The 19,730-nt window shown below is 34.7% G+C and overlaps 1 protein-coding gene and 1 long non-coding RNA gene across 10 annotated transcripts in view; one reads left to right on the forward strand and one right to left on the reverse strand.

Annotated features, from left to right (window-relative positions):
• Positions 1-19,730, forward strand: part of LOC143898290 (CCR4-NOT transcription complex subunit 6-like) — a 379,988-nt gene that overhangs the window by 203,115 nt on the left and 157,143 nt on the right. The window lies entirely within an intron of this gene.
• On the reverse strand, positions 15,609-16,633 carry LOC143898321 (uncharacterized). Its single transcript, XR_013257175.1, has 5 exons — positions 16,495-16,633; positions 16,211-16,403; positions 16,021-16,124; positions 15,893-15,928; positions 15,609-15,802 (listed from the first exon to the last, which is right to left on the reverse strand). It is a non-coding gene; the product is annotated as an uncharacterized LOC143898321 (long non-coding RNA).

Below are 19,730 nucleotides of genomic sequence, written 5' to 3' on the forward strand. Positions count from 1 at the left end.
ATACAGGATGCTCTAACATAAGTTATAAATCATGTTTAGCTTTTAGTCACGTTTAATTTCTGACGGAAGCAAAATATCCTCGAATTTTTTCAGACAGTTGATGTTTTTCCTCAAACTATTTAGAAATTTTATATAAATTTTCGCAGAAAATAACGTCAAATTCATATAATAAATAGCAAATCATAACGCCAGGCCATTGATTAAAATTGCGAACAATAATTTGTGTAAGTGACAGTGGCATAAATAAAAGCTTTTATGTAAATGCGACACGCAGCTTCGATTTGTAGCTGTAAATTAAATTCCCGCGTTACGGAAATTTCACCCGCCGCGTCGCTTTCAAAATAAATGTTTGATATATATGTTAATGCGACGCGGTCGCGCGCGATTATCGCCGGCGCCTAATTCGCATGATCGAATTCGGGGGCTTCCGGTGTTTTCGTGTCATCGGCTGTGTTATATTGCGCCATGCACTATCGGGCGACGACGCCGTGGATAAATCAATCGAGTTATCCGCACGCCACACACAAGCGTGTCGTCGCGACAATCATTACCACCAGTATCGCCACTCTGTCATTATAAAGGCGATTTTGTCGAAAAAGAGAGAGGAAGGGATAGGGAGGAAGGGAGGGAAGAGAGAGAGAGGGGGGATTATTAATTAATAGGATAGCTCTTTTGTGCTACAACTCGCGATAGTGCTCCTATATATAGCGATTATTATATCTATATTTTCTCATGTAAATGATGAAAAACTATTATAACATAAATGTAATTTTAACATAAATAGACAATAGGTATATATAGAAATTATTACCACTAATTTCGTTTAAATCAAAGTACGGTACAGCTCATAGAAAATAAAATTATTTTAATTTCCTGAATAATAATTTTTTATGGATTACGTCAAACTGTTCAAACTCCTCTGATTGCCATTTAACGATAACACCGCAAAAAAACGAGTACTGTATATAAAACTTCAATCTGATTCTTTTTAAGATAAGCGAACAAGACAAAAATTTCTTCACGAAATCTCGTCGATATTAGCTTTTAAACTATTCGTATTCGAAACGCAATTGCAACAGCAATCCAACGATATTTAATGCGCGTATACTCGTAGCATATTGCGTACGGAATACAAACACAGTCGCGTAGCGCATTATTGTCACTGAGATCAGAAACCTCCGGATGATTCGCGGTCTGTTTTAATCGCGACAATATATAATGCATTCACCGGTACCGTCAGCAACGAGACTCGATTGCGTCACTCATTATCAAGAGCGATAATGTTCGGCCGCGGCGGCCGATTGTCTCTGCGAAATGACTATCGAAATGCATAGTCAAAAGTCATCGGTCGATCGTTAATTTATTATTGGTCGTTCGCTCGATTTGTTTCTCGCACAAATGTCGAACTGCGAACGGACGATAATCAATCTCGTGCAAATCGTTTTTACACGATAATTAGGTATTTCATTCATAGGCAAAAGGTGAGAATGCGAAACGCGAAGTTCCATCACAGATGAGAAAAGTTATTTTCGTAATAATATTGATTATACAATATTGATTATACAAAGTGATATTTGAGGTCGAACAATTAAAAATACAATTGTTTAAGATATTGCTTTTAAATTATTAGATAAGTGCTTTCTACTAAAATTAATGTTATTAAATATTTATTGCATAAATTTAATTATAAATGTTTATATGACTCATAATAAAATTATATATATTGACAAATATAGAACAATGTTGATCGTCGGCAACTTAATTAACCAAAATTTTTTTTATACAGATAAATCTTGAATAACACGATTAATGATTCCGTGTTATTGAATACTATGCAACTCAGGACTTCAGATTCATATAAAATTGGCATTTGACTTCAAGGGATTATTTTAAAAATTAAAAATTAAAAAAAAAAGAAAAAAAAAGAAAAAAACAAGTTCTGCTCTCGCATCTATGTATGTGCATTTTTTTTATTGAGTATTATTCCAATTTTGTGCAACTCAAGTATTGTGTTATTCAAGGGTTGTCACAATTTTTTACCCTGCTATTTGAGATTCCGTGCAATTCAAGTACCATGTTATTTGAGGGTATCTGTATATATATATATATATATATGTATATACATATAATATATAAATTGACTTTTCTTTGTGTAGGAGAAATACTAAATATTATACATATATAGGTACATATATATGCGTGCGTGCGTGCGTGCGTGCGTGCGTGCGAGCGTGCGTGCGTGCGTGCGTGCGTGCGTGCGTGCGTGCGTGCGTGCGTGCGTGTGTGTGTGTGTGTGTATTTTTAGTACATATTTCTACAACAGAGAAGTCAATTTTTTTGACATCTTTATTAAAGAAATACTGAAAGTTTCAAATTTGTCACATATGTGTATATGACAACCAATACAAGACAAGCGACTGTAGTTTTTGAATGAAAAGAAGTGAATTTTCGTGCAATCATCGAGCTCTAAATTTTCGAAGCGATGCCGTTTGCTGGCATTTCGCGCGACGCTCTTATAGGCACCGTTTCATCGTCGGGCCAGTAAAAACTTGGAGTGTTACTCTACTCGAGGCCTGACAGATTTACTGCCTCGGCCCTGCTTCCACGTTAATTACGAGATTTTACCTTTGCGCCGCGTGAACTGCCGGCGACAGGGAACTTTGGACAGCGCGCGGCGCGGCGTAAAACTTCACCCGAGCTTGACTTCGCAGGATTTGCCTCCTCGTCTTACTCTCGCCATAAAGCACTCTGCCGCACATTTCATTCGCGGGCACCGCTCGTCGATTCTCTCTCGAAAATTTCTCCGTGAAACTACTCGGCAGTTTGTCCACCTTGTATTCCTCGTCTTTGTACAAACGGAATGGCCAACGTAGGAACCGAGAGGTAAAATGATTCTGAGTTAATAATACAGTTGACATGCGTAAGATAGTTGCCAAGCATCGTATAAGAAGATGTAGGTGTAGACGTTTCCAAATGTGCTCCGTCGTATAACAAGACAAGTTTTCTTTGTTATAAAAAATATCTTTCTTGTGGATTATGATAATGCTGCAATAATACAATTTTACATTATTTGAGATGTGATTAGTTGATAACAGCATTTATGTCAATTTCTACCAATGTAAATTAACTTTAATCGCGGTTTAACTGACTTTTTTTCTAGTTCTTAGAATTAGAGAAAGATAAAAGGTAAGTTAAACCAAGATCAAAGTTAATCTGCATTGGTAGAAACGGATATAAAATTGGTGAGATCCTGAAACTAATAAATATATTTCCTCCTCATTTGATTGAAAAGTATTTTTGTGAATAGAATGAATAAGAAATCAATCATAATTTAACGACAAAACATGAACCATGATTTAAACATGACGCAATAGGGAATGACCGATTTGTTTATTTATTATTGTGTAAAGCATCTCGGATGTCTTAGAATAATCCCAAATGCTTAAAATAATAAATAATGTATCTGTAGGTGTACGATCATGGCGAAAGATTATAAGCTTTCTCAGACAGAAAAAATGATGAATCAGAGATCGACCAGCAAAAATAAGATTGACAATTCCGATTTGTCAAGTACATTTATCGGCTCGACTGCCTGAATCTAACTGTCTTATTAATGCATCGACATGTCCGTCATTCGTTCTTTTTGGCACAATAACGGTTACAATAACGCATACGCACAAACTCTCTTATTCTTAAATTTGCTACCGAGTGTTTCGTATGTATATACTGAGTACAATAAATATACAGGTGCCTGCATATTTAAATTTGGAATTTAGATTTTAATAGGGAGACTTGCATTAGCATACATTTGCGACGCGATCTACAAATTCCGAGTCGTCGTGGAACATTTGATACACTTTTGTCGTGGGCGAGCGTATACGTTAATGGAAACGTCGACCATAATGTGGTCAAACTGCGTGGGACTCTCTTCTCAGGTTCGTATTATCAAGTCTATAATGTATCATTCACACGTACGGACGTGTAGGAAATACAAAGATTTCTTTGCATACTTCAAGTATCGTGCTGTTTTTCTCATGCAAAGCAAATATTTGCTCGAGAGGAAATTGACGGGGAACTCCGGGAGCCAAATTTATGTCTCGAGGCAATAACGAGTCATCATCCAAAATAAATATTTGTTTGGCAGAAGGAAGCCTGATAAGAATGTATTTTTTTAAACGCATTTTTCAAAATTAATTTTGTATAAAATGATAATTTTTTATATGTAAGAATAAGTCCAGAACACATATTTTCAAACGAAGAAATTTTGTCGTCGAATGTTCTTGGAAAATAGTGGACAAGTTTTAATATTATTAATTACTATTACACTGAGGGAAAAATTTTGTTGAATCAACAAAACAATTTTGCTTGGCAACATACAATTTCCCGGTTTTATTAAATCAACAAAACAATTTTGTTGATTTTTTAATTTATTGATTCAATTATTTATTTTATTGAATTAAGTACACGCTTATTATTTGAACAAAATGAAATAATTGAATTCTGAAAATGATATACAAAATCATTTTTTTCAAGTTAATGATCAATTTTGTTAACTCAATAAAATAATTTTGTTGAACCAAGAACATTAACGTTTTTAAAATAATAAATTTATTCAAAGAAATATTTAGTTAATGTTATATTATGTATAATTGATAGTATAAAATATTTAGTTAAAAAGAACAAATATAGCCAACAAACAAAATAGTCAAAAAGAACAGAAGAACAAAATATTTTGTACAAATATTTTGTTAAGCCAATCAAATCATCTGCTTGGCAACGTACAATCTTCCGGTTTTATTAAATCAACAAAATTTTTTTTGAAAAAATAATTATTTCTTAGTGTATTATTTTAACTATATTATTATTTAAATGAATAAAATATTAAGGTATTTCTTTCACGGACGAGCGTATTTTGTAGGCGCTTAAGCAGGGCCTCAGCAAACTCTTGTATATTGCATTAAACTTATATAAAATCAAGTTATAATTGATTATTATGTTTAATTATAAGAAAAAAGTGAAAATATTATGTGTATTTAGAAATTTTTTATTTTTCGGTAAATTTTACTGTCAGAACAATATGGCAACGCTGCGCTTTTCAGGGTGCCGATTGTAAAATGTAAAGTTGATAATGAACCGTACGTGATGAACTGAAGTGTGACATGAGCGCACAGCTTGCAGCGTTGCCAAATAATTTCTTGAAAGTCGCCATTAAAAATATTCATCTACCTATATAAACCACATTTCAAGTCAACTTTTAACATAAATATTTTGTTTAAATATTCGGTGACTCTGTATTTTTATCGGCACTATCGAAAGTATAGAGTTTAGCGAATATGTAACGCAGTTAATATTTAATATCTTAAGATATTTGTTAAACAAATTATTACATTGAAATGTGGAAATTAGACTTTTTCGATAACGTCACATATAAAATATCGAATTTTCAAAGTCATAATTCTTCTTTATATGTTCGGTAATGTGGTTTAATTTTTTTCTAGCGTAAAAATATGCATTTTAACTTTCTCGTACCAAAAAATCAGTTAATTCTTAAGACTTTGGTGTCATGAAAGGAATACCTTAAGATATGCTCTCTTTCGGCTTGGACAGCAGCGTATTTTTTTTTTCAATTTTTTTCTGTTCTTTTAACCGTGTTTCTCGGGTAACACGAACGACCAAAAAATTTCGTATATTCCCCACTCAGAAAAAAGTGTAGCATCAGATAGTACAATTGTGAAGATCTCTTCTACAAATAATAGTACAAATATTAGGGACAGGGATAAATTGTAGTAAATGAATCTAGAAAATTGTTCTAAAAAATTATTCTCAAATTGTCTGAAATCAATTGACAAACTGCTTAAGGGGTTATACTACTTTGGCGCATTGAATAATGAACCCTTTTTTGGGAATTTTTTCTCGAAAACTACTTAATGGATTAAAATGAAATTTTGAGACTTTATTATACATGTATTAAGGTATACAAAAATATTTTTTATTTAAATTTAAGATACAAAATGACGTTGTGGCACTAAGTAACTTGAACGGCTTTTTCAAACGTTTCGGAGTGCTCATGGGCGTCTCGGAAAAAAAATAAAAATTGTTTATCAATGCTTTATCCCCAAAATAGTTTTTGAATATCATTCTTAAATAGTTTATGCATCATTTAAACCAATAAAAAAAAATATGGAAAAAAAAATTTTTCAAGGTAGTATAACCTCTTAAGATTAAAATATTACACAAATTTATTCGCGCGTTTGTTTCACAGAATCACACAGTTTTTGTGTATATAAATTTGCTACAAAATTGTAGTTAATCGGTGTATTTCATATTTTCTATTACATTACAATTTATAGTTACTTATCTGACAAAATAAAGTCTACAATATTGTGTTAACTTTTTCCGAGAGATTTTTCTCAGTGCCGTAATATCGGGATATCCGAAAGTTCCGCGCGGGAATTATTCGGCCACCTTTTTCTTCGGATTTTTCGCGAGCCGGATGCCGCGCGATTGCCGCCGCTGGCGGGGGCGAACTTTTTTATGAAAATCCAGTTGCCGAGTCTTATTGGAATTGGCAAGCGATCGCGTAGCGTAGAGCCCTCCACGAGGCGATACCGCTCTTTTCCGTTTCGCAATTTTATAAATCGAGTGGAAAATGGCGTCATGCCGCGTATAAAAGTTCGTTTTGGCCGAATTTTCAAGCGGTGGTAAATGACAGTTTCGTGTAACTTGGCGCAACAGCTCGGAAGGGCTGCAATTTTAATTTATTTTCGGCGGATGGAACAAATCGCGCGCATCATTTCGTGCGTAACATCCATATTCGTCATCACGCACGATGTTGTAAAACTGTACGACACGTCGGATTTTCAGGCGGGATTTTATGTAATCGCTCGCGCGTGTATTTGGCATTTGGTTGAGCCCAACTAAAATGAATTATATTCAGCGTTGCTACGATTTGCAGCTGTTGAAAAAGCTGCTATTAGAGATTTCTCTTTATTTCGAGCAATACACATTTTTCTTTTCTCCTATTAACTGGAAAATATATTCGACATTCTTCATTATATTCGCAAAAATATATAGGAAAATTAAAAACATTAGTATTTTTGTCTTCTTAATGAAATGGTTATAGGAGAAAAATGAATCCATAATGCAATTCACTTTACATTTAACTCAATTTTATAGTCTGCATATTTAAAGCATAGAAACGAAAACAGGAAGTGAACAATAAGAGAATCTAAATTTGATTTATACTTTTTTAATCTGTAATCAAATTTATCTTTATTGAATTTATCTAGAAAATCGCCTCGCGGTTTTGTAGCCTCGCAAATTCTCTTTAAAAAATGTTGGACGTACGTTCTTCTATACCTCCCACGCGCACGGCAAACGTGCGCGCGCGATTGTGTAATTGGCAAATGAGATGGCGTCGAGACGTCCTCGAACGATGGTCGAATATGCTATTTCACGGCTGCGATACGCAATTGTTCCGCGAAGGAGACGAGAGCCATCAGCCGCCTCATCGATCCGCGCCCCGCCGCTCCGCACGTGCACGCGCGCACACGCGCGCACGCGCCGCCCGCTCGCCGATTAATTATCGAGATATCTCACGTCGAACGCGCGTGTTTGCGGTCGCGCTCTGCACGTGCACCCCGCAATGCAACATATCCGCGTGATGCATTCATGCGGGCCCGCGCATTCAGCCCGTCCGCGGGGCCGCGCGTTGAGTCCCGGAAGCCGCCGATCGCCTTTTCCCATCTGCATACATCTTTCAGGAGCTTCGGGATCGATCGAATCGAAAGAAAAAGAAGACGAAGAAAATTTGCAATGTTCCTTCAGTGGGCGCGTGGGGTGTATTTTACACCCCACGACAACTTGTAGGAAATAAATGTTCTGGACTCATTTCAATACAGAACTAATTGTTATCGAAAAAACGTTAAAATTAACGTTTGTATCCTATTAATATTTATTATATTTTAAGATATGTGCAATAATGCATAATATTAAACAGAAAAGAAAAAATATTAATTATTGTTTTAATATTTACAGCATATAAATAATGTGAGGTGTAATTAACACTCCACGCGCCCACTGATGGAGGGTTAATGTTACATCGTTGTTGCATCACTATGAAGATTTCAGACTAAGAAAATTAAGTTGTAAACGATGCGATCTTCCGCGTTTTCGACAAGGATTAATGACGCCCACGTTGCGGGATAGACATGTGGGAATTTCCGTTTCGATCTGATTTACAGGATGTCGAGTAGTTACAAGGCACGGACGCGCGATACCTGCCTCGGAAAATCGAACTTTTTAATTCGCATTAGCAAATGAACCGTTACGCTGATCGACTCGCTCTTCCGATGGACGCCACTCGCCAAAAACGAAGGACCACGATTCAGTTTAATTAGATTAATGGATCTCCCGCATAGCTCAATGTCCGGCGTAGGTTTTGGCTTTTACTGTTATCGCGGCTCGTGCTTTCCATGCGTTTTCTTTACCAATACATTTGCATACGTTGCCTCTCGTTGATCGTTGATGGAAGAATATAGTTAACTATTATCCGTATTTTTTACGTAAAGCTCAATACCTATCTAACGAATAGAATTTCTCATGAATAATAATAGTAGAGTAATAGACATGTAAAATAAAATTGAATTACATAAAATAAATTGTTTTTCAAATTAATTCAGGCAATAAGAGCCGAGCGTGATATTTAGCCGCTAAGATATATTTTACAAAGCTAATAATTACTACAGTCAAAAGTAGTTACATAACGTACGTTTTGACCCTTTTTGGGGTCATCTTCAGCGCATTGTCTTAACATTAAATTAACATACACTTATAGCTAAAAGAAAATAAAAGAAAGAAGGTCTCATTTAGCTATAAGTGTATGTTAATTTAATGTGAAGACAATGCGCTGAAGATGACCCCAAAAAGGGTCAAAACATACGTTATGTGACTACTTTTGACTGTAGTAATTATTATAGCTTTGTAAAATATATCTTAGCGGCTAAATATTATCACTCTCGGCTCTTATTGCCTGAATTAATTTGAATTTTTTTATATACAGAGCCTCTACATATTTATTATTTATATAAATTATTTTTTTTAACTAAAGTTTTGTTTATAGGAAAAGTGGTTTAAAAAGTCTATAATATACATTATATATATATATATATATATATATATATATATATATGTATGTAATAAAAGGCTTATAAAATAGAATATTATTCGCTCGCATTTGGGGGAGAGAGAAAATACGGTTACGGAATATATATGTAATATATGTATAATCTCTGGGATCGTGTGTTGAATAATATCGATATCGGTTACTCGGCCGAGGCAAGTTGGCAACGTAAAACGTATGGTGAGAGCGCCGTGCGTGGATCTGATTTAATTTCCAAAACGCCCAGGAGCGAACAACGGACCGGGAAACGAACGGCTGTTCCGCCGCCGAATTTCGGTGACTGTCATTAAAACTTGATGGGAAACGTCGTTTGTGCGCCGGCGGCGTCTTCGGTGTCGTTGCTGATCTTGATGTCCGACATCCTGGGACATATCGAGTCGCTTTTGTGATGAAAATTATGACGAAAATTTTTAATCGCGCATAAGATGTAATTCGAGACCGGTGAGAAGAAGAAAAAGTTAAAATATTTAATTCTTTATTTTGTCCGAAATTATTTTATACAATTTGTATTTATTTTATACGATTTTCATACGGTTTATTTTATTGTCAATTATTCTTGTCGCGCATATCTCAAGTTTCGTAACTCGAGACATAATTAAGTAGAAGTTAATTAGCGCTCTAATGAAGTTAATTAATTTTACTGCTACTTTACGGCGCTTTAAGAAGTTATATCATTTAAACTCGTTATCTTACGGAAAAATTAAGAGAGCCGGAGGAAATACGATAACTTCATGGCTATCGTCAACCAAGAGAGCTCGCGCAACCTTCAATGAAATAAACTCTTATTTTGGAATGATAGCAAAACTAGCGACAAGTGCGAAAACGAATAAATTTTTATATTTTTGATGGCAATTTTTGCGTTTATACGTGATTGAGTACGAGGCGAAAGGGGAAAATAAGATGGTAACATGGAGTTGAGGAAAGAGAGAAAGGGATACTTTGAAAAAGGGTTAATGGATCAATGGGGGAAAGCCTTTTCCTTCAAGATTTAAACGCTACCGGATATTAAACTGGTTGGACAGGGCGGCGCCGGCGTAGCGTTGCTCTTAGAAAAATGTCAAATTGACTGATTTTAACCTTATTTGGTCCAACCATGCCTTTCGTGTCCCACGAATTTCTAATAGGGTCGTTTGTTCCGGAAAACAAATGCATGATCGTGGGAGAATCCCCTTCACGCCGGAAAAGTTATTGTGGCTGGGAACCTCAGGTAAAAATTTCAAAGTCCTAGCTCATTTACTTTCGAAACGGCGAACAATCAAAATCTCGGAGGGACACGAAAGTGCATGGTTGGAGGATTGCGTCAGTGTTGTGTGAAAGGTAAATGAGCATTTTTTTTTTCGATAAAAATGTATTTTTGTGTATAATTTAAGCGTATATTTAAAATATTTTTGTCGTTAAAAAAAAATTTAACATTTCACAGAGGTCTATTATGGCTCAGAGGCAGGTGGAAGAGGTGGGGAGGATCTACGATTATAAACAAAAATTAATTTTTTTACATAAAAAATATCTGTCACACTTCAAATTCGCCTTTTTTTATTCAAAAATTTTTTTTCTAGCATTCTTTAAGTCCTTAAAGTTCTTCTGTACCATTTAAAAATTACCAAATTTGCGGCGACGAAATTAAGTATTCCTATTTAATTAATAATTATCTCATATTTTTTTTCTCATTTGCACTACTTTTAGCTTTAATTTGCGTTTTGGTTCATTAAGCTTCGTCAATTTGTTCGTGAGTTATGATTTTTTAAGTAAAACGAGTCGTAACGCGTGTTTGTCAACATATAATTGTTGTAAAAAAATATTTAAATAAATGATTTCCAAATTTTTTTTACATTGATTTTTAGTCGAAGGTACAAAGATATTATAATAATTTTTGGAGAATTTTTCAAAGCTATTAACATTTTGAAAAACACGTAAGACTCGAAAGTGCATGGTTGGAGGAATAAAAGGGCGGAAAAAACGTTGGAGTGAATAGGGTTAATACCGATCCTACCAGTTCAAAGCCACGGTTCAGCGCACATTTACGTAATTACGGACGATCATGGTTCATCACTCTTTGCGTGAATTTGTCGAGCAGACTCTGATTATTCCAAACGTGTGCTCTGTCTCGAGAGTCCAGACGGTTTCTCCAGTATTTTATTGGAAGGATAATTAATTGAGAGGCAGGTGCGCCGGTGAACGAGCACGCATCGCTAAAGAATCATATAAATGATTACGTTGAAGTCCATTATTCGCGATTTATTCCTTTAAATAGGATAATTTTCCACGGTGATGTAAAATGATTTAATGCATCGAACAGCTACGCTATATTAAGCTATCAAAAAAGAATGAATAATCGCGAAATTTTCAGCACATTCTACTTTTAGTAATTGTTTGGTAGTCGTCTCGTCAGGGCATGTATTAGATAAAGTTTTCGATTTTGGATTTTATATCAAATTATATGATCAGCTTTGCAGTCGATTTTTTCTGTGGCTCCTTATCGACTATTTACTCTAGAAAATCGATCTCGAAAATCACAAATTTTGCATTACTTCATACAGACGGCACGAAAAAGAAGGCTCTATCACGGTTTCAATCACATATTTTCGCATTTTTCGATTAGATGAAGTGAGAAAAAACATTGTTTTTGTACATTAGATTTCGAAGAATCCGATGCAACCATAAAATATATAGTTTACCGGAGATTTCGCTGTTAATTTTTTAGTTTATTTTAGTGAAAATGCGGTAATCGAGCAGACATTTTTTGGTCGAGGTGAAGTTGGGAAGACTTGGCAACGCCGCTGGCTAATCACTGTAGTTGCAGGTTATGAGGTTCGTCTTTCTTAGCCAAATTGGATAGTGATTGACACCCCTGTCATGCGTTTTGAAACCCTTTCTCAGTAATTGTCAAAATTCAATCGAAAAGGAGATGTAACCTCACTTGTAACCTTTCTCGACGACTCGCATGATCAGCTGATCAAAACGGAGTCAAATGAGAAAAATCATATAATTTGGAAAAAGTAACATACTTTGTCACGTATGAAATTTTACACCATACGTCATAAAATTATTTTTTCTTCATACCTCGGTCGAAAGTACGTACTTTCGTCCCTAATAGCAGGGACGAAAGTTTAACATTTACTCCTTGTGAGAAGTACACGCTTCGAGAAGTACTCGGCTTCGCCTCGGGGCATCATGACGCGCAGGGCCGAAAATTGAATTTTCGGCCCTTGTAGTGTAATATACTATTCCCTTAGCAAAAATTGCCTGAAATATATTTCTGAACGTGAAAACCTACTAACAGTCACATGACTAGCACGTAGCGAGACGCCTACCTTAACTACGCTTGTAATAAAATGTGTACAATGCTATATAAATGATCATTGATCATACTGTTGTTTATAATAATATAGAAATTCGAGCTAATCTATAAATATGTTAAATTAAAAGCTTTGATCCAGATTGCAATTAAAACTGCATTCTTTTTATTATTAGTGAAATAGTTTTTGATCAGTTTGTCAGCTTGTCGCATGGTAATTGTTTATGTTTTCAATTGTAATTTCAATGGCGATATTGCTTTCAGCGACGCACGTTAATCCCAACGAGCTAAGTTATCATCTAATTCTGAGTTGCGCGCGAGGAAATTTAATCCCTCAATCGGTTGTTTGTCAAGCGGCGAACGGGAAGAGAAGACACGATCCGGAAATTATTGGACACGTGTGATTACGTTAATTTCTGGTCGAGATTATATCGTGCCTGGCATTGTGCGCCGGCAATAATATCACAATCGCGCGAAGCTCGGTCGCCCGAAGTTTCCGTGGAGCGATAAACTCCGGGATTAGATTTATTTTCTAATTGCACGTACATGTTTGCCGCCCGCATAACATCCTGCCTGATATACATATTGAGAAATTACGTACGCCCGATCACAAATCTAAACTATATACGAAATTGCATAAATCTTTGTGCGGAGCGCAGCTTATAAATTCACCGATAAATAATTATTTGCAGCACTCAACTGTTGTTATATTTATGAAATATTATAATATTATTATATAGTTTATTTCCAACATTTTTTTACTATAAGTAATTTTCACTGGAGGTAAAAGCTCTGAACATTTCTGACATTTTTAAAATTCTATTCGCCATTGCACTTTTTTCATTTAATGCGAAAGTTGCAAACATCTCCCGACTCGTATTTTAAATGTTTCACAAATTACTGTTTTATAAATTATGAAATATCACAACAACCACATATATTCTAGAATCTAGAACATCATCCGCTTCTTATCGATATGAACAGTTGGTTGGAATATATATTTCGCTTATCACAGCAACACGAGATTAACGAGTGGTATTAGAATTTATTATCACGTTATACGCGTCGACAGACGACACTTCTAATCGCGTAAACCAGTCTTAAACTGACGAGTCGAACGAAAAATTACATTCTGTCGTCCCCTCTCTTCCCCCCTCTTTTTTCTCTGTCATTGAAGATTTATAACTAGTAAATTTCTAGCTAGCTTATATCTCTCTATAGTGACATCCATACTCAACGAGACGCGCCGATCACATTCTGAATACATTTTTAATTGCAAGAATCCGAAAGCAAGTTAAGCCGCGTTGTAAATTATACGAGCGGAACGTCTGTCCGTCGAGACGAAAACGTCACGCGTTCCGGGAGCAAATTTACGGAGATATTATGTATTTCTCCGTATTAACCCGCACGAGTTTGCGTCGCGATTATCGCGGTTGTAAAATAAAAGAAACGCGTCCGTAAAAGATAGAGCACGCGCGGACGCGTGAACGCGTTCTTTTTTTTCACTCGTTAGTATTTTGTGTGACTAGAGGCGGAAGAATGATAGATCTTGTGTAACACCGCTGTATGCTGACTCATACAAATCGCTCAATCTCGTTATAACGGAGATTACGTAACGCTCCGATAATTGGATCAAATTTTTAGAGCATTAAATTGTTACCGAAATAAAATTTTGCAAAAAGAGCATAATAAAAAACGGATAAAAATTAATTATCTTTTATAATAATTATTAATTATGACAACACTAGATAATAATCACCAATTATTGGTGAATATTAAAGAGTATTCAATATTTGCATGCGATATTTCTGAATATTGTAAAATATCTAGAGTTGAAATTTTTATCCTAGATTAGACCTACAAGTTCCGCGGAATTTAGAGGACCAATGTAAGCTTATCTATTACTTGGTTATTGTCCTCCCTTGATGCTAGAAATTGTCACTTATTGCCGTTTTCTCCATGTGAATCCTCAAAAGAGTACCTTTTAAGAACCTCTAAAAAGGCTCCATGTCCTGTATTATATATATTTTAGAAATGCATATATATTCGGAATTATTTAATATTTCATCTCATATACTGTACTTGCATTTAATCTACATCTGGATTTTAATAAATAAGTATCTATATTAATTATATAATTTGCTTAACTGTAGATAGACTATAATGTGCAAAAAGCAAATATTAAATAATATAATATTTCGCTTATCGTACATATTCTATCTGTAGTAAAGTAAATTACATAATTAATACATTATTTATTAATATTAAGATGCACATTAAATGCAAGTACAGTATACGAGATGATGGAATATTAAATAATTCCGAATTTTAGTGAACAGAGTCGTGCCATCACAAGTCCCAAGTGTCCACCTGGGGGATGGCGCGCTGGCGAAGGATCTGTTCGGTCTATATAGACAAATACAGCACAACTGGACAATATGCTGCTTAATACCGCAATTGCGACACTAGCGCGATATACCTATATGTGATGCGTTTCGTGACAGTTCTCACGTTGTGAAGAATACAGAATACGTAACGAAACGTCAGCATGCACGTCTCAACATTTTACAACAAGACAGAATACGCATTTATCGATCTAAAATTATAAACAGAGATGTTAAATCCATATACACACACAGGAAAAATGAATACTTTATTTACGCCGAAAAATTATTACATATAGATAAAAATAAAAATAAAGAAATCTTACGAGAGTCTGGATCACAGCTGTTCTCACTTATTATTCAATAGAAATATTAAAATTATACAATGCAAGCAGATCGATTTTTTCAAATAAAATGACAAGTCTTATAAAAGATATAAAAAAAATGTAACAAACTTAAAAGATGTTTAAAACTTACGCTTAATATTACTTAAGGTTAATGTTTATATATATTTTACATTTTTCGGCGCTTTCTATTTTTTTCTTTCTTGCTTCTATATTTACGTTTGTTCGACGCACACTTATTTATGCACTGTATGTATACTTTTCGAGTAATCGGTCTTTCAGTTTTCTCAGTTGCCCAATCTGTAATAAAAATACTACTGTTTATCCGTGATAAATTATAAACATAACAAAAATAAATAATAGCATATAATAGAAATTACATACTAAATAAAGCTTTAAAAAGTATAGCATTAATTGCTGGTCGAGCACCTCTTTTTCCAGTGGCAGAATAATTAGTGATGCTCTCACCGTACACCTCTAGGAGAGTTTCTCGCACAAGCGTTTTCCAATCACACTGGTTTTCCCTTGTCGATTTCAATTCGATGTAAGCGATTTTCTCTCTCGATAAGTAAAAGCTACTATTCGGTGATATCTCCACCTGCAATAGTTGTTCAAAAATTGGTAAATAAGCTTATGTTAGTGAAAGTATTGTATAATTTTGTAACAATATATGTTAGCAACTTTTTACCAGGTTGTTCCCAGGTTTCAGCATGTGTGCCGGAATCTGTACAAAAAAAAAGAGAAATAATAAACTAGAAAAATGAAATATATTAATGATATCTATATATTATATTGAACTCTTTCAGGGCTCCTTACTTGAAAAATTTCTCTATTATTTCGGTCAGCTTTTGCCTCAGATTCATATGAATGTCTAATAGCTGAGAGAAGAAATTCTAAAAATTCAATGTCTCGTTTGGTGACTAAAACATTAATAAAGGAATATAATTAGCATCATAATCTTAAATGTCAAAATAATGTAATTACAATTACGTAGTTAGAAAATTACTCTTAAATGGTATTAGGCCTGCAAATGATCGTGCTGCAGTGTTGAAGTTTTGCTTCTCACTAGATTCAGATTCATCCGAAGAATCCAGGCTCGAAGTTTCGCTGCTATTATCTACAGAATATTCTTTCGTAGATTCTGAACTACTTGAAACGTTTTTTTTCTTTTCAGACTCTTTATTTTTTCCTGCAATGCTCTATAATATGAAAGTGTTCTATTAGTTACTATAACAATTGTTATAAACTTCGTAAGTCGTCATCATTAGTACCAATTGTATTTCAACTTACCTGTACTTTCGTAGGATGTCACATTTTCGGGTTATTACTCAATGTTTTGGATTTGCTTTGCAAGTTCTTCATACATGAAACGTTCTTTAACTCAGTGTAAACTGGTTGCTCGTCGTAACGTATGTCACTACTTTCAGACACTTTTCTAATCGGATAGTTTTCATTAGCATCCACAGGATTCTTTTTCATCCACTCGGACTGATTATTGCAGTTAGGAGGTTCAAAAGATTTCTGGCAAATGGTCAAATAAATAGATGGTTAAAGCTTAATTCATATTTAAGAATATAGATTTTAATTACGTAGTATTTAATTACGTAGTAATTTTTTGTTACTAAATAATAACATTGAGAGAAAAGTATATGATATTTGTGACTATAATTAATATTGTTATTACTGCTATAATGTTAGTAATAACAATATTAATTATAGTCACAAATATCATATATTTTTTTCTCGGTGAAAGTGCAAAATTTTTAACAGTTTTGGATACCTGAAAGTTTTTGGCTGGTTGTTGATCACTTACTGGTTTATCAAAAAGTATCCCTTCGTCGAGAATCTTTGAGCAAGATGGAAAGATATATTCTTTGCAAGAATGTTCTTTATCAAAGATTGGACGATCTTTTTCTATTGTTTCTCTAATTTGTCTTTTGTTTGACTTTTTTATACTTTTGCATATTTTTTTCTGTTGTGTAATCTCATTCTTCTCTTACAATACATCCTTTGAGAAAATTTTATTTGAGGCATCATGTATTTTCCCACGACTATCGACAATAATATTTTCCAGTTTATCGCGATTTTCTGAGAAGAACATTAACGTTAACGAAATAACAATCATGTACCAATAAGTTTTAATGAAGCTATAAATCATGAAAAGATTAAAAAATTTAGTATCTAACAGTTTTATTTATTATATTTTAAGATATAATACAAAATGGAATTTTTTTAATTATTTGTAAAAATAACTAAAAGAAAAAAAATCAGCTTAAAAAAAAATATTAATCTAAATGGCAAAAAAATATATGATGGCGTAAAAAACTTTCATGACAAAGAACCAAACGATATTAATACTGAAAATTCGTCACTCGGAAATGCATGTTTCCAATCGGAATTAAAATAAAAATTATCTATTAATTTTTTTGATATAGTCGGAGATATCACTTAAATCACTATTTTTATCACGATACTAGCAATTACTATTTTATGAAAGACATATTTACCACTTATGGCGAGAACTTTAGCGCGCGCAATGATTGTTGTTTTCCGTTTATTATCTCGCCATTTCACAGACGCAATAGAATTAACTTCTCTGCTAGATCGCGGCAATACCACAAAATCCACCACATCTTTGTAGGCACTGTCCAGCCACCATATAAGGGCATATTTCTTTGGTTTTGGCTTCGGCATCACGTTTCTTCAAAATGATCACGAAAGCACTGTGACAAAAGTGCGGAACGAAATTTTCACGACTAATGCTACTATCTTTCGATTGTTTTACGTGGTGGTGGTGCCGGTGGCCGGTGGCGGCAGTGTGATCACGTGGTCACACTAGGTTCAGTCACGTGACCGATATATGATACGGTAACATAACCATCATTCCTGTCATTGTCGATATCCACAGTGAGTAAGAAAGATAAATAAAGTGGTCTTGTCCTGAGATGAAAAGCAATCATATTCGATAAGGATTATAAATATAAATTATAGCGCAGAAGATCGATCTTAAAGAGTATATTGATAGAATGCATTGCGTTGATGGCGGCGTCGTGAAAAAGATGTTATCGCTATGGTTTGACATTAAAGTTTGATCATTTCCTTTTTCTTTATATGCTGTCATTGATGTCGTTAATAGAAGGCTCATGACAATCAAACCGCCGAGATATGTGCCGAGGAATGCCTATCAACCAGAAAGAACTAGAATAAAATATTTTTTAGTATATTTGTTACTGTTTATTTTTACCTTAACATATTAATTGCATTAGGCTGAAATAATAGAAAAATCATTCTCGATCTGCGGATCAAGTATTAATATTTTTATTGACGCTGAAAATTTTGATAAGATTTGAAGATTCAAAAGAGATAAAAAGGTAGGACTTGTAAGAACGAAAGTAGGCATGCTTAAATTGATTCTCTAAGTTCAGCGAAACTTGTAGGTTTAATGTAGGATAAATACGGATTATGTAGGACAACATGATTCAACAGAGGCGAAAAGAAGGCTTTAGCAAGTTCAAAATAGAACTTGCAGGCCAAGGAACATTATCGGAGGCCAAATAAGCACGAGTAAGGTTCATAGTAGATTTTAAATTTTGAATATATATATAATTATATTTATAATATTATATTTCCACAAATATTAAGTTAGAATGATGGTAACTCACGATGCTTTTTGTCTTTGTGCTTCAATTATGTAAGTATATTATCTTTTTGTTTTATTTAAATTTCAAAAAATTTAATTTAACAACTTATTGATTATAAAGAGAAACAAAAATTTTTTTCACATGTTGAATCTTACTCTGCTAGTGGTGCAGTATATAAATAAATTTATAAAAGGGACGAGCACATTTAAGGAGCACCCTTTCCCGTATCAGGCGATCGGGGACTATTGCATGGTAATTTCGGTGCTTTGCGAATTTGGGATTTGATTCACGGCCCCCGTCGTGCATATTTTGAGTAACGAACGTGATGCCTGGTACGCATCAGAAGGGATCGTAATTCAAACCCGTTTATAATGCCCGCTAAGCATTTTTTCGGTTCTCCCTTTATTTCCCGCGCCACTCTTTACGCTGGGAAAAATAGGGGGGAAAAACGAGAACAAAGAGAAATGCGATTTTCCAACGGTGCGCGTATCGTTTCCAACAAGGCTATATATCCGCGAATAGTCGATCTGTTTGCTCGCACGCAGCGCATGCACGCGCGCCTTTGAAAACGTGCTCATTTGAAAGAGCACAAATGAGAAAGAGCGGGAGAGAGAAAAAGTTGAAATTGAATGCAATACTGGCGCATCGCGGATTTGAAGCAGGCCCGTGAAAGAAGCTGCAGAATGGTCGCGTAACCCAAGCGTATGCTACTCGCGTGTGCACGCTTACGCGTTTACACGAGAATGGTCGAACAAATATCGGCGCGGCGCACGCCGCTCCCGCGAACTTCGATTTTCGGTCATTTCATTTAGCGAGTGATGCGTATTTTGCGAACGAGACGAGACTAACACCGAATCCGGCGTACCTACGCGCGTGCGGAGGATG

The sequence above is a fragment of the Temnothorax americanus genome, unplaced genomic scaffold (genome assembly GCF_048541705.1).
Source record: "Temnothorax americanus isolate GAGA-0224 unplaced genomic scaffold, ASM4854170v1 Scaffold23, whole genome shotgun sequence".
NCBI lineage: Eukaryota > Metazoa > Arthropoda > Insecta > Hymenoptera > Formicidae > Temnothorax > Temnothorax americanus.